Source organism: Phalaenopsis equestris, unplaced genomic scaffold, assembly GCF_001263595.1.
Source record: "Phalaenopsis equestris unplaced genomic scaffold, ASM126359v1 Scaffold000609, whole genome shotgun sequence".
NCBI classification, from domain to species: domain Eukaryota; kingdom Viridiplantae; phylum Streptophyta; class Magnoliopsida; order Asparagales; family Orchidaceae; genus Phalaenopsis; species Phalaenopsis equestris.
The window spans coordinates 774157-790750 of NW_018165049.1; positions in this window are offsets into that span (position 1 = coordinate 774157).

The window sequence follows — 16594 nt, forward strand, 5'->3', positions numbered from 1 at the left end:
AGCTTGCTTTGTACCATGTTGTATTTTGAGTTTATAAACTGTTGCTTTTTAAGCAGCCCCATTGTATAGTCAGAACTTTTATGATAAATTTTCCCATCTTTCAAGGGTGACCGTGATGACTTTGTTGGCTTCATTTTCACATAAATGAAAATAAAAAAGAAAGGTCTAAATTTGTTTCATCTCCTTAAATTGATTGATTTTAGCTCACTTCAACATTGACTTATTTTTTCTTCGGGAAAATTCATGGATTTGGAACAACGCAATTTTAAATTTTGAGAGTAAGTTTAAAATTTTCAATTGAATTGAGTCTGAGGATGAATTTCCCTTTCAAAATTTAATTTGAAATGTTGTGATGTGATTTTAATTTCCAACTTTGCAAAAAGGGTCCGAAGAAGGAGGTGTTGGAGCAAAGACTCTAGCATTTGCCACCCTCGAGACCTTATCTTTATTGATACCTATCTTCAGAGACATATGTAGTATTTTCTGGTGAATAGATTGATCAAGTCAACTTTTTTTCTCTTCTGCTCTTCCCTTATGACAAAATCTTCAATGATATTTTTTTTTCATTGGAGTAATAGAGCAAACTTTAGTGCAAGACTTGTGTTCATAAGCTGGACTCCAAGTCAAAATGCATTATAGGTATTCTATTCTTCAAGTTTGGTGAAGCAACTTTTGTAATTTTATCATTATCCAAAGATGCTTTACAACTTCTCATGATTTCATCATCTATTCATATGTTTAGAAAGGAGTGGAAATACCAAAATATTGTTCAAAGATCACCATCACTATAAGATAACAACTTTTCTATTTCTTTAACTCACACTTAGTTAAGCAGCTTTTTTAGTTGGTGTTTTGTATTTATTTGGGAATATTTTAAAACTTTATAATTTTTAAATCCTCAGTTAAATTTTCAAATCCTCTGTTAAATAATATCTTTCTTGCACATTTTTTTAATGTATTTTAAATCCTCGGTTAAATTTTCCGATGCCACCTCAAGATATTTCAATTTTATTCTTATTACATTATGTAAATGATAAGTATATTTATAATGAAACATGTACATACACATGTTTTTTGAAAACAAGAAAATGTTATCTCGTTAATTTAGGATATGCTAATCTGTCAGGATTCTTAGCACCATATAAAGGAATTAGGTATCATTTGTGTGATTACCAAGAGGGCGCTCAATCTCAAAAACAAGAATAACTCTTTAATTATAAGCATTCTTCTCTTAGAAATGTTATTGAGCGATGTTTCGGAGTTCTTAAAACAAGATTTTCAATCCATAATAGAATGCCTCCCTATGATTTATGCACCCAACATTATATTGTTACTGCTTGTTACATGCAAAATAATTTTATAAGAGCACAATCCAGAGGAGATACATTTTTTGAGATGTATGAAAATAAAAATTTATAGTTGACACGGATAGAGGATCAACATCAACTCCTGTCTCATAAAGTGCTACAGAAGTTAATGTTTCACAATCTTAGTTGTAGCACATGACACTGTTTAAAGACCATATTATCAGAGAACTCTGGAGCCACACACACAATTGAGTTCACTAATTAGCTTGTAAAAATTTTTATGTTTATATCTTATAGTATTATCAATGTAATATTGAATTTATTTTATTCTAGGTTAAACAATCATCTGTCTTATGGTCGGACATATAAAGTGCTTTTTTAAATGTTTTGCTAAAAGCTACTAGTGTTTATTTATTTATTTATTTATAAGTTGATCTTTAAAAAAACAACCAACTAAAAATGTTTTATATTTTTTTCATAAATAGATAAATCAAAATAGTATCAAACTTGTACTCAAAATACATAAAATAGAAAAAATAAAAACAAGAATAAAAATAAGAAATTGATCCCAATCGACCCCTTAGTTTTTAAATATTTTCATTTTCCAATTTTAAGTTTTGAGTTTCATCACTTTTTTAATATTTTCATTTCTTCAATTTAATGTTTTGAATTTCATTTTTTTTTTGTTTTCAAAATGTTTTAGTTCTTTTGTTTTTTTTAGTTTGAAATTTTGAGCTTTGTCTCAAATTTATTCTCAAAGAGTTTCAAATCAAAAGTTTTATTTTGTGTAGAAATTAGTAAATGATAGAGTCATACTTGAATAAAGAAATCTGGAGGGTCTAGACTAAACTAAGGCGTTGAACCACACGCAAAGAGATCCAGAAGAGAATATCCAAAAATCTACTCATTAAGCATGGTTTAAGTGAGTAGACGGAGACTTGAGAAATAAAGACTTGAGATATGACCCTGAGTTTCATATCAGTTTGATTGACACATAATGGATGAATGGGGAACCTAAATTATCATAAAAGATGGAGAGGATAACAAATCCCCAATGGCGTTGCCAAAAGAAACCTTGGTGGTGTTTTTTAAAGGACCGCCAAAGATCTCGCAAGATTCTTTTCTAAATAATCAAATGAAACATTTGAAGAATAGCATACTATCTTGAAAGATAGAGACATTACCTTTCGAATCGATTCAATCATTTGGATGAGGGAAATCTTTGGGGTTTATGGAACCAAGATTCTTCTCTTACTTTACAGGTGTAAGAAAATGTTTAGATTAATTCAAGGGTCTTGCTCATATAAGAGCAAGTCATCATAGTTAATTACATATTCAGTGTTGTGGGCCCTAAATAAAACTCTCGATTAATACAATAATTCAAGTTGTTAGGAATCATACTTTCATGATTTGAGAGTCTGAATTGGAAGAATTAAGTTTAAAGGGTGGGACTTACAATCTGATGACAACACATCATAGGAAAGGCTCAAGGCGTAAGATTTGATTTTTAAGAGTATAAGTTGAAGGAATTAACGGTGAACTTGAACTTATGAAATGCATTCAAAAGATAAATGATGAATATATGATTTGGCTGACAACGGACAATTGAAAACCATAGAGTAAAGATAAAGTCAAATAGGAAAGGATTCTTAGATGGACACTAAGACCCTAAGCACTATAAGGAATTCTATAGCTGAACTAACCTATTTTTTTGGAATAACTTCCCTGGTCAAGATACTCATGGCTTTCTGTCTTCCTCGAAATGTTTGGATACTTCGACTATGACCAGCATCATAACCAGTATTCCCCTTAAATGTGAGAGCATGAGGGATTCGTAGCTTCGGAGATGCCTAAAACACCTTCGTCAGCCATGAGTTATTTCACTTTAAGTTATTCCCTTTAGTCTCAAGGGGTACGTTGGTTGTTTTGCATGTCCTAGTCCTTATCACTAACTAGGTACCTAAACTAACCTAGGCTTCAATACTCAGACTAACTTGGGGTAGGTGTGTGGCCCTCCATTTGGTGTCTAAGTTAACTAGCCTAAAGTTCATGTCAAGTCTTCCAAGGTTAAATTATCATTTTTTTATCTTGGTGTATTTTAGATGTTCATTTAAAGTTTAGAATTTGCATTAATGTTTTGTTTGATTCATAGGTTTTGTCAGTCATATTAAGAAATCGTGGGTTTTCTACATTATGAGCTTTGTTTTTTTATTTGATTTTTTATGTTTATGGAGATAACTGATAATTTTTTGTCCTTATTTTTGTTTCGTATATTTTTTTTAACATGAAATAACATTTAAAACATAATATAACATGCATAATAGGAGATAATATATGGAACATGAGTTAACATTTGAAATAACACGAAATAACTTGTATTTTTAGCTTAATATTAGCCTTGGGTTAAGGTTAGACAGAGATAAGCTAAATCTTCCAGCATAGGGTAACTCAAAATTTAGCTAAGGTATGATACGAGTTAGCAAACTTGGGTCTGGATTGGATCTATACTTCCTCAGATTAAGTTGTATTTGATTTATATTTGCCCGAGTTAAGCTGCGTTGAACCAGGTTGGGTTGGGTCGAGTTTTGGGTTGACTCAAGTTGGCTTGGGTTAAGTTTGGGACTTGGGTTAAGCTGGTTTGACCTGGATTGTCTCCGGTTGAGTTTGTGTTTGGTTCGAGTTAAGTTGGGTTGACCGTGGTTGGCTTAGGTTGAGTATAGGTTTGACCCGAGTTGAGCTGGGTTGAGTTTGAGTTTGACTCAGGTTAAGCTGGGTTGACCTGGTTAAGTTGATTTGGGTTTGACTCGATATAAACTGGTTTGGCCTAGTTGGCTTGAGTTGAGTTTGGATTTGACTCAGATTAAACTGGATACACTTGAGTTAATTTGGATTGTGTTTAACTCTAATTAAAGCCGGGTTAACCCAAGTTGGCTTAGATTGGTTTGGATTTGACCCGAGTTAAGTTGGGTTAACCCTAGTTGGTTTAGATTGGTTTAGGTTTAACTTGGGTTAAGTTGGGTTGACCCGGGTTGGGATAGATTGAGTTTAAGTTTGACTCGGGTTAAGTTGGTTTGACCCTGGTTGGCTTAGATTGGTTTGGATCAGTTTTGGATTGGGCCAGACCTGGGCTAGGTTAGGTTTTGGATCAAGCATTAGCTAAGTTATACCTGGGTTATGTTAGATTTTTGGGTCAGGTCTAGGTTTAGTCAGAATTGGGTTTGGTTAGTTTTTTTGGGTCAGGTCAAGGTTGGGTCAAACCTTGGTTAAGTTGGATTTTTTGGGCCAGGTTTGAGTTCAGTCAGACTTGGGTTAGGTTAGATTTTTTGGGTCAGATCCGGGTTTTGTTAGGTTTTAGTTCAGTTTTTTGTTGGGTCGAACCTAGGTTAGGTTAGGTTTTGGGTCAGGTGTGGGTTGGTTCTGATCTAGGTTAGGTTTAGTTTAGGATTGACTAAGTTTAGGCTAGACTTAGGTTGGGTTAAGTTTAAGACTGGATAAGTTTAGGCTAGACCTAGGTTGAGTTACGTCTAGGATTGGCTAAGTTTAGGCTAGACTAGGTTGGGTTAGGTTTAAGATTGGGTTTAGCCAAGTGACTTTGGGTTAGGTTGTGTTCGAGTAGACCTGAGTCAGACCCAAAACCAAGCATAATCTAAGGCCTTTGAGTTGATTATCTTAACCTAGAATCAACTTAAAACTCTTAAAAATGCTTAAGCTAAAAGAAGGAAAGGGGTTGTGGAGAACTTACTGGGAGAGGAGGCTTACCGAAGGAGGAGGAGGAAGAAGCTCATCAAAATCCCTTCTCTGTTCTATGTGCTTGAAGTCCCAAATTTCGGATATATCACTACATGGATGCACTCCCGAGGGCTGCTTATTTATAGGCCCAGAAAGTAATGACAGAACCCTCTAGAGTTGTCCGATAAGATAGCGAGCCGACAGTGACAATCAATTCAAGGGTTAATGAGCCACGGATCACCAAAGGTGAAAGGATGCAACAATTTGAGGCCTGATTCGTGAACAAAGGTCACAGATCGCTGACATGTGAAGTCAGTTTGCTTGGGCGTGGTCATTTGGCATGACCACGCTGAGGAACTTCTAGGCATGGTCACGCCTGGTTCTGCCATGACCAGGTAGAGGTACTTTCGGGGCTATCGCGCCCAGGCCTGGCGTGACTATGCATGCCAAAGTTGGGCATTTTTCATATTTTGGCCAATATGGGAATCTGATCATCCAAAATGCAATTTACTTCAAGAATTTTATCCGTTTGATAAACTTTGACCTTAAAACCTCTAAATTCAAATAATAGGAGCATCTATGGGAATTCAAACATCTGTCTGATAACTCATTGATGTCGTGTGTTCATAGAGTAGATTGATCTCAGATTAATCCTCTAATATACTTTGTTGATATCATTTTAATTTCTGTCATATTAATTTTTTAAAAAAGAGATATTTTTACATAACAGCGCGCTTGAAATATAGAAATTTACTTATTTTTGCACCCCAAACTCTAAATTCACGGCTTATGCACTCGATTTTTTTTTCGTTCCCTCTTCCGTCCTGTCACCGGAGAAACCGAAGCAGTCGGAGTTCATAAAATTACAAAGTTACCGCTGTTGCCATCGTCGATTATACCATCTACAAGTCCACATCAACGTAACCTCCGGACCGCTAAACACAGCGCATCTGCGCTCAAAGGCAGTCTGAATCCTCTTCAACCATATCGATGCCACCTACTCATCCGATGATGACTGCTGCTTTAACCGCCGCAGAGTGAATGGTTATGTGCAATAAATCAAATTTGAACTTCAGCCGACCGCTTTAACTTGCTCTGCTAATTGTAATGTTAGGCAAATCATGTGCAGGTCAGAAGAAAAAAAAGGTCACGGCTACACCCAAGAAACGTCAACAAATGCCTGCGATACCAAGATTCCACAGTGTGCAGCGGCGACCTTGCCCGTGAGAAGATTCAGCTCTGTCTGGTCACTTTTAACACTGATGAGGAGGCCGCAAAGGTCTAGCAGCCCTGGCGCCACCACCAACTTTTCTCAGCCGCTACCGATAGGGAACCACTCTGTCTCTGATGATTATGATTCCATCAAAGACTCTCACAAAAACTTGATCGCCCACCTCTGTTCTCCAAGGTTTCCCTTTTATTGTTGCGAAAGTAGAAACCAGTTTGCTGCCTGAGTTCCGAGGTGACCCCACCTTGTTCGACGAAATGCCTCCTTATAGTGAATAGTAGGACTTCTTCGTGAATGAGCGGAGTGTTTTGGACAGCTCGTCGGCTGAGCTAAAGAAGATGGAAGCGGAGACAGAAAGAAGACGAAGTGCGTAGCCGGTAAAATTAGAATTTTGGGTGTGAAATATGTAAATTTTAATGTTCTTCATGCATAGTATGTGAAAACTCCGAAAAAAAAAATTTATAACTTCAGAAAAATTTTTCATAATAGATGTGTTGAACTCGAACAAGGACATCACAAGTATTACAGTTGACTAAAATGATAAAATAAAACGTTAAGGGGTTTGTATGGAAGAACTACAACTTATTAAAAAGAAATAGCTTATTAAAAAGAAGTTGTGAATGTGTTGAAGAATAATCTGATGTTCAAAAAATTGTGACAGTTACTATAATCTATATTTTTCTAAAGTCCGACCGTAACTAGAAAGTTGTCACCGTACCTAATTAAAAGTGGTAGGAAAATACAAATTTAGACTGTCAAAATGCAGTTTAACCAAGTAGACGAAACTGCGGCCGCCGTATCAAATGGACCCTAAATGGAGGAAGATATTTGCGTACATAAGACGTATGCAGCGCTGTGTATGTCAGGGGTTATATCCGGGTTATACCTCCTGTAACCTCTGTGTAACTCTCTTGTAACCTCCGTGTAACTTATTTGTACCCATGAAACTACAGAAGTGCAGAACTCATTTGTAGGTTACAGGTAGTTTACAACGAGATTACAGAGGGTTACAGAGGGGTATAACCCTGATATAACCCTCTGTACCCCATGAATAACCTCTGGACGTACGCAGCGCTGTGCACGTCTTATGTACGCAAATATTTTCCTAAATGGAGAGGTCATTTTAATTTGTGTACGACAACTTGATGAACAAAAGCTAATAGCTCTATGAATTTTTATATTTTAGTTAGATTAGATCGAAGGCTTAAATGCCATTTTACTATCTTTTAATGTTAGGGGTATTTACCACCGTCTATATGCTTGACAGGAATTTGAGCTACCACTTAAAGAAATAAAATTATTTTTTTACCATCACTTGAAGGATTTATGAGTTTACTACTTCCTCTTACAAGGTTAAGAATATTTTGGCTATGACCTAAAAGATAGATTACATATCTACTTTAAGTACTACTCATGCCTTAATAGAGATAAGGCAATTTATTTGGGCTAAATAAGTCCTAACATTAGAAAGATTAAACGATATATTGGCAACCACTAAAATTCTAAATGAGGATGGATCTTTTGATATTTCATTTGTGTTTATCTTGGTTTAGAAAACTAAATCGAAGAGAGTTTTGAAGGATTAAATTCTACCAATATTTTCAAGTCTCAAAATTGACTTTTATTTGTGAAATATAATCTTAGTGATTTGATAATATTAATTAGAATTTTATGTTCACTGAGTAAGGACATCGATTTAAAATTTATTATTCTTAAGTTTTGGTAATATTGACTCATTTAACAATTATATGTAAGAAATATTTATATTTGGAAAAAGCTTTCATTCATTAATGAGGTTTGAAGACATGTATACAATTAATTATATCATTTATTATTATAATATAAGTTAAAAGATAATATATGATGTTCTCTATTACAATTAATTAACTAATAAGGATAACTAATTGAAAATTTCCATTGTAAAGGGACTCTCATATTGGCACAAGCTTGCCACTAATGTATTTTTGGGTTTTGAAACTCTGCAGGCTTTGACAACATGTTTAATCACCAACTTAGAATCATCATAAATTTTAATATTTTAAATTTACAATAAATTTTCTATTTTTAAACTATTTATTATAGCTTCATAGTTTACCTTATTTTTGTATTAGGTTTAGAGAAGCTATAGGCATATCGCAATATGCCTTTATTTGGTGTGATAATGTCAATACCAATTCGAGCTTTGTCTGGAGAATACATTATGATTCAACCCCTCTTTAAAATGAAGCCACGTCATATAACAATAACTTCTAGATGGGATCTTCATGGTCCACAATTCATATTGTTACAAGAATCATCATTTAAAGGGGGATATTATTTGTAATGGATATGCAACTAAGAACTTAGTAAGAGTTGTCTTTTTATAGCACCTTGAGGAATATTGTTTACATAAAATTGAATAAATGTCCCATCTTGCCAAATATCTTTAAAATTTTGTATGAGTCAAGGGATACTACAAATGATTGATCTTAGAGATCAAGTTAACCTTATGTGAAAACATATAATGCATGAGCTTTTAGAAAAAAAAAAGATTGGTCATAAGCAATATTTCTCAATAAGTAGCTACTTTATTCATGCATGAACTAGACATCTTCCTAAAGAATAGAAGGCATTATCTTTTTTCTTGTAGTTAGTTTGGCCAAACGAAACTTTGAAAGACGTGCCTAGTATTGCAATATAAATAATCAATAGTTTTCTTGGATAGGGAATCGATGATGGTGATGACATCATAACACTTCATGCTATTGAATTTTTTTTTGAAACTATTCTTTAATTATTTTCTAGAGTTTCTTTGGAATGAGCTACAAAATATCAACTTTTTGACGACATATTATGCATGAATGCTTTCAATAAGGCAACCTATTTATAACATATTTTAATTGAGCAAGCCTCCAAAGAGCTTTTATTTTAATATACCATCAATCTCTATTTTATAAATTTTAATTCATGTGTTGAATAACAAACCAAACCTTTTAATCAAAGTCAGTCAAAAAGTTAATATTAAATTATTAGTCTCAAGTTTTTAATGATGAAGCCATTTAAATATAATTCTTAGATTGTATATATGTCATTTTCTTTTATTGTTTTTGGTTACGAAATCATCAACATATAATTGAGTTTGGTTATGAATTAACTTATCAAATATTATAGTTATATCACAATGATAGTTTACATTGATATTTTTTAGGCCAAATGACAGTAAATTATAATTTTCTTTCAAAATATAGTATATTAATTATTCATAAGGGACATATTTTGTTGGTTAAACTCGAAAAAACATTCATAAATGAGAATAGGTTGTAAACATAAGCAATTTCTACTATAAGTTCTGGTATTGGTAACATTAACTCAAGTCTATGCATGTTTTATTAAAATCTTGAAAATCCACTTAGGCAAAATTTTATTCATTCTTTTTTTATATATAAATGGAACTATCAAGAGAGTTATTTTTCTCTCTAATAAAACCAACATCCATTAATTTTTTTAACTTTGATAATTACTTAATTGCTCAATTTTCAAGTGCATCTCTCCATAATGTTATTTAATCGGGACCATACTTGGTTGAATTAGAATTATGGACTCACAATTGATTATATAAATAGAATTTCTTAAGTAAATGAATCATATTATTCACATCAATTTCATCTCACAATGTATTTATAAAATTAGGGCATGAGTTAACTTTTTTTCCATAATTAATTTATTTTAGTTCATAAATTATTACTTTGATTTCATCAAAAAATTTATGGTTCATACTTCTAATTTGGAGGTGATTTTGATAGTTAGTAGTTTCGAAATATAACACACCAATAGTTACGATGTCCATGAATATAATTTCAATCTCTAAACTATTAGTAATTACTATAAAAAACAATAATAACAACAACAACAAGTCTTTATCCTACTAAGTGGGGTCAGGTGCACTAATTATTTTCTTCCATCGTGTCCTTTTGAGTGTCATATTTCATTTAATTCTATTAAATTAAGATCATTTTTTTATAAAACATGTCCATGTCTTTTAAGGACTACCACCACATTTCTTAACATAAGTCAAATCTAAAACATCTACTCTTTTTAAAGGGTCATCAAATTGTCAACATTTAATGTGACAAAACTATCTAAGGCGAATCTCTTTAATCTTTTGTCACTAGAGCTAATCCAAGCCTTTCACATATATATTCATTTCACATTTTGTATCTAAGTTTAAACTCACTCTTCCTCCTGAGCATCTCATCTCAATAATAATTAACTTAATTTCATGCTTCTCCTTTATATGCCAATATTTTGCAGAATAAAGCAACACATATCTCACCACCATCTTATAATGTTTTATTTTTTAAGTCTGAGTGGTACTTTTCTATCACACAATAGGCTCAATGCTTTCCTCCGCTCCAACCATCCAACTTGAAATCTCAAATAACTTTATCATCATCATCATGGGGCTTTATTTCTATGCTACTTGTATGAATTTAAGCATTTTTTGTTCAATTTTAATACCTATATGATACCAATTAAAATGGAGTTCTACTACATCCTTATTAAAATTGCTCTTAAAGTTTTACGCCAGCTTTTAAACTTGGGGATATTCAATGACTGTATATTAGGCCGGGGCGTTCTTATTTAGACTTATGGTCTTATAATAAATTATATTCTTATTTAGTCCTTGTTGAGTAATTTTTTATTGCAACTTACCAATTATTATATAAGAAATATGCCATCTTCTTAAACTAAGGAAAGTCGTTCAATAAAAATGTTGCCATGCTCATAATAGTTGAGAAAAACACCAACTATGAAATAATATAAACTTATTTCCATTGATTATACCTCTTAATGTGCCATAAGATTATTTCTCCATCTTTATAATCTTAAGTTTCTTATATTTTTTTTCAAATGGTCATTAACCATCCTTAAAATTCTTTTCATTTTCTACGTTTTTTTTTAGATATAGATTTTGTAATTCCTTTAAAGTGATCAACGTAAATTCAATTAACATTCTTTTTATCATTGAATATTCTTAATAGTAGCTAACGAATTTGGGCTTTGGAGAATGTATCTCAAGAAGTTTGAAAATTTGCACGATGAGGGGATTCCTTGGCTTTTTCAATAGTTATAATTTCTTCATCAATCATCTAACTAAATATAAGATTCAGTGTAGTGTAATGCCTTATAAGCACATGATTGGAGTGGTTTCTTAGATAACAAAATATCTCAAATAAATTTAGCCATTATTATTTTATTTTATTTATTTATTATAAGTTTTATGCATTTACTTAACTATAAAAATACAAAAATTACTTAAATCCATTTTATATTTTTCCTAGGATCCTCTGACTAGGGAAAACCTACTCAAACTAATCCCATATTTTTTTTTTATTTATATTTTTGTTTATAAAATTATTTTAAGAAAAAATAACCATCTAGGCTTGAAAATTAGAGTTTCAAAGATTGAGATACTCTCTGAACTAGGAAAAATTAGAGAACATCCCTAGTAACATGAGTAATCAACTCCTAAAATTTCACGTCATGGTGATTATTATTTAGCTAACTAAAATTAAAATATTACAGAGAGTAATTAATTAATTAAAAATCAGAGACAAATTAAATAATTTTTATTTTTATTCAACATTGTTTTCTTCTATTCACTAAGCAACAATATATTTTTATGATTTTTCTACAAAAATATATGAATTTTTGAAATTATCTGAAATTAAATAAATCAAAATAACATGCAATGTTCACATAAACACGTGGCCGCCGCGTCATCCTTAGCCGCTCCGAAGCTCCACATGGCACTCTGTGGTTTGACATTGCCTTTTGCGTCAGCGCCTTGTTAGCCTGCACTTTATGATTCATCAATTCGTCCGGCTTGATCTGAAGCGTCTATCCAATAAACGCGTGATCCAACGGTTGTGGGTCATCGTCCCCAACTGACCTAACCCGGGAATCGTCCAACATAAAACCTGAAGATCTCTGCCTAGACTCAACCAAATCACTTTGGGTTTATTCCTACGCCTTCATCTAGTCTTGACAAACATATTTATACGGTTTATCAACTATGAAATTAAACTTTTCTTCATAAAAGAACAAATTGAGCTCGATTTGGGTAGAAGAATCCAATACCTTTGCCTGAGAGGTGTGGCCTCAATCAAAAGCTTGCAGAAGCTTAGTTGGAACTTGGCAAACCTCTTGGAAGTGTTGTTGGGCTCCGGTGAATTGTCAGTGCAAGAGTTCTTCCGACAGGTGGGAAGGCTGAGGAGAAAGTCTGGTGTAGACATGCAAGGAGATGGGGATTTCAGTGGAAAACTTTTTCTCTATCTCGGGTGAAGCTCAGGGAATGATTAATTTGAGGTTTGATGGAGTGTGGTGAGGTGTGTTGTTTCTGGCAAGTCTTTGAGCTCTGAAATTGAGCTCAGACAGCGATTGGGGTGGCTGGAAAATGTCTGGGTTGAGCTTAGGAAGGCTAGGAGATTCTCTGGGAGCAATTTGATAGAGTTTCTTCTATGTTTTGTGTCTTCTCTTTAATTGGCTGTGGAGTGGTGATGCTTAAATAAAGGGGCTTAGGTGGCTGGCTGAACTTCAATTCAGGTGCAATCGACTGCTTTTGTGGAGGGTTGAGCGGCGTTAATGACCAGTTGGAGCTGAACACATTAGATGGGTGTAATGGGTTTGGTTTAAGATGGGGTGGCTCTCATTTTTAGGGTTCTCCGACAAGTAGCCTGGCTGGCCAGGCTTGAGCTGGTGGCTAGGGGGTCAGGTGAGCCAGAGGAAGATTAATGATGAATATGATGGCTTGGGGATGACTGGTGACAAAGATATCTTTGATTTAGCCCAAAATGGGATGAAATCCCCTAATATCCTTGGTCCATGGCTCATATAGGTTGGGCTAGGTGGATCTAGGTTGGTTCCTAGGGTCCAAATGTTGGCTATGGTGAGTTTGAGTTAGTCAATTTGGGTTGATATGGTTAAATTTGGTGTTTGGGGTCCAAAATTTGGGTTTTGGTTCAACTTGGGTCCGGGTTGGGTTTGGGCTATGAGTGATCAATTTGGCTTTGATGATTGTCATGAGAAGTTTTGGATACCAATTGAGTGAGTTTGAATTAATTTCGGGGTTCAATTTAATGGAATTTGGTTCATGATCAATTTTGGGGAACTTGGCCTAGCTTTGGGTTTGGATTGGGCTAGGATCTAGGTTAGGCTCAATTGATAGTTCAAATTGGTCCAAGGGTTTTTAATGTAGAGTTTTGGATATCAATTTTCTAGAAATTTTGGAGTCATGAGGTTCAATTTGGGAGATTTGAACTTGTGCAATTTTGGGGATTTTGAGATTGGGATTGAAATTGGGCTTGAGATGGGTTCAATTGGACTTGGTTTTGGTCTCAATTGGGATTTAATTTGATGAATTTGAGTTTTGATGAATTTGATTTAATTTGATGAATTTGAGTTTAAAATTGAAATTGGGTGAGATTGAAGTCAATCTAGTGGAAATTGAAGGTGAATTGAAGAATTTAAACATTTAGGGGCAATTTGAGGATTTTGGTCAAAATGGGTCAATTTGGTTAAATTAGACTCAATGGAGTGATTCAAATTGATTTTTGGGACATTTGGAGTAATTTTGGAGTTTTTGGGGAATTTTGGAATTTTTGGGGTATGAAGGGCATTTTGGTAATTTTGGGGATTTTGGGGGTATTTTGGGAATTTTGAAAATTTTGAGGTATTTTGGTCAATTTGGGTGATTTTGAATGATTTGAAATGATTTTTGAAGAGATTTTGAGAATTTGGGTAATTTTGGGAATTTTTTTGAAAATCTAGGGTTTAGGGGCAATTTGGTAATTTGGTGAAGTTTGGAGCTAAGAAGGGTCAAAATTGGGAATTTGAAAAAATTGGGATTGATTAAGGATGTTAATCATGAGCTTACCCTATTTGAGCCATGAGACCAAGGGAACTTCCATTATGGATCCTCCATGTGTTGGTCATAGCCAAACCTTAGCCCAGGGCTAAGGGTTTAGGGGACCATCCACATGAGTTTCCAATAGAGTAAGAGATCAAGCTAGGCATGTTTGGGTTAGGGTTTAGGTTGCGAGTGCAAGTTCAAGTGTGTGTGTGCAAGACTGACCAAGACCACACAACCCAGGGCTAACCCAAAGGACAAACAGTCCTATTGGGACTCCTCTTGAGCTCCCCCGTATTGGTCCCAGTTATTAAGTGCTAGAGGTTAAAACCAACATGTGGAACTTCAAGACGAGCCAAAAAGAGTTTTAGAATTTCTATTAGTGAGGGTTCCATCATTAGTCATCTAGGAATAGTTAACAGGAAAGTCCTATAGCTAGATCCTAGGCTTCTAAGGAAGAAAGACTAGACCTCAACCAATAGTGAGGTCAACATTTACATTCACACTTCCCTCTTTTTATAGAGAAATTTATTATAAAATTGACCAAAGTAATAATTATATTCAAATGATAACCTACTGTAGGTAACATATTTTATGTCAATCACCTATTCATTTTGTCTGATCATATTTATTTTAGGCTTAGTGAAGAAATGAAAATAAATAGTGCTGACTTGAGGAGTTCAAGTGGAGAGGGTTATTTGGAGAGGGCCGACTAGAGAGAGTCGAGTGGAGAGGTGCAGCTGAGGAGGGCCGACTGGAGAGGGCTGATTAAAGGTTGAGTGACAAGTGGTTGAGCTCTCTTAAACCTTGAAGAAGGATTTTTCATATACATATAAATTCACCAGTTCTCTTATCTCTTTGAAAGACATATGTGAAGAGAATTATAAAATGATCAATATGTAACTAACATTATTCATCTTTATAAGACAAGTGCATGTTTATCTGGTCTAAAAAATGAATTTATTAGAAGTGTTATTCCCTCTAAATATAAGTTAAAAAAGTTGTATTAAGTAAAAATCGGCGATGCTTCCCTCTATGTGTCAACTATTCATCTACCCGGGGTTCTTAACAAAAATAAGAAAGAGGGTTCTCAAAGTTTTTCCTTGTTAGAGTTTTCTTTGTTGCTTGACTACAATCGTTCGCGACTTATCTTCCATTGAACAAACTATTTTTCCTGAAGATGTTTTTGGGAGAAATTTCTTAGGAGAAAATTTTTTTAGCTCAATGCAAGTTGCCAAGTACAAGCGTCTGAGTGGAAGAGAACGAGCGGGCTGACCGAGTGGATGAATTTGAATGGAGGAGGCCGAGAACAGGTAGCCGATGAATGAGTTCCACTATCCTCTCAAACAAGTTCTTTAATGTATTATATATTGCTAGTTACTTCTCTATGGCACAGTTCTTCTCCTAGAGTTGCTTTGCTTCTTATTTGTGCATAATCAATGCTCACCGTGCTTTTTAGGATGTTTGACCCATATTTGTCCATGAATCACACTCAATGGATACAACATGAGAGAGAGAGAGAGAGAGAGAGAGAGAGAGAGAGAGAGAGAGAGAGAGAGAGAGAGAGAGAGGGGGAAGAGTTATTTCTCTTCTAATAGCTCTCCCATGGAGGAGGAAAAAACGGTCATCATTTACATTCACTCTTCTCTCTTTATATAGAGGTATTTAATTATAAAATATGCATAAGAAATAATTACATTCACAGGATAATGTGACATTATTTTATATCTATCATTACTGGAGGGGGTTGAGTGGAGGTGACTGACTGGAGAGAGCCGGTTGGAGTGGGCCGACTGGAGAGGTCGACTAGATAGGGTCGATTGGAGAAGGCCTACTAGAGCGAGCCAAGTGAAAGTGACTGAATTTAGTAGGTTCTCTAGATAATCTCAACATTTTAAACTTGGGAGGAGGGTTTCTGTCATACCTATGAATAATATCATGCTAATTAATATTTAGGTTTTGGCGTGTCGACTATGTTTGAAGTTGCTCTTATAAGTTTGAACCTCTTTATGACCTTAGGGTACTTCTCTAAATCTATTTATCATAATACATAACTTCAAGCGAAACATTAATTAAATAAAAGATGATAGTAATGTAAAAATTATCAAATGTTTGTTAAAAGAACACACGAGTTATGAGATAATTGAAGTCAAATTAAATTTTGGAAAGGAGAAACAATCCAGAAATTTTTTTGTTTGAAAATTTGCATGAATCTAACAAAAAAAAGATATAAATTATATTTTAATATTATAAAACTAATTTCATCTAAAATAAATTTTAGAATATATTTTATCTAGTAAATAAATAATAATTATACTTAAGTTATAAATCATAAAAAGCTAAATTATTTTAGAACAAATTTTTGAAAAATTTACATCTACAACATACAATTTTTATGTATTATCATGTGTCATAAACTTTCAAATTTACATCCATAATTCT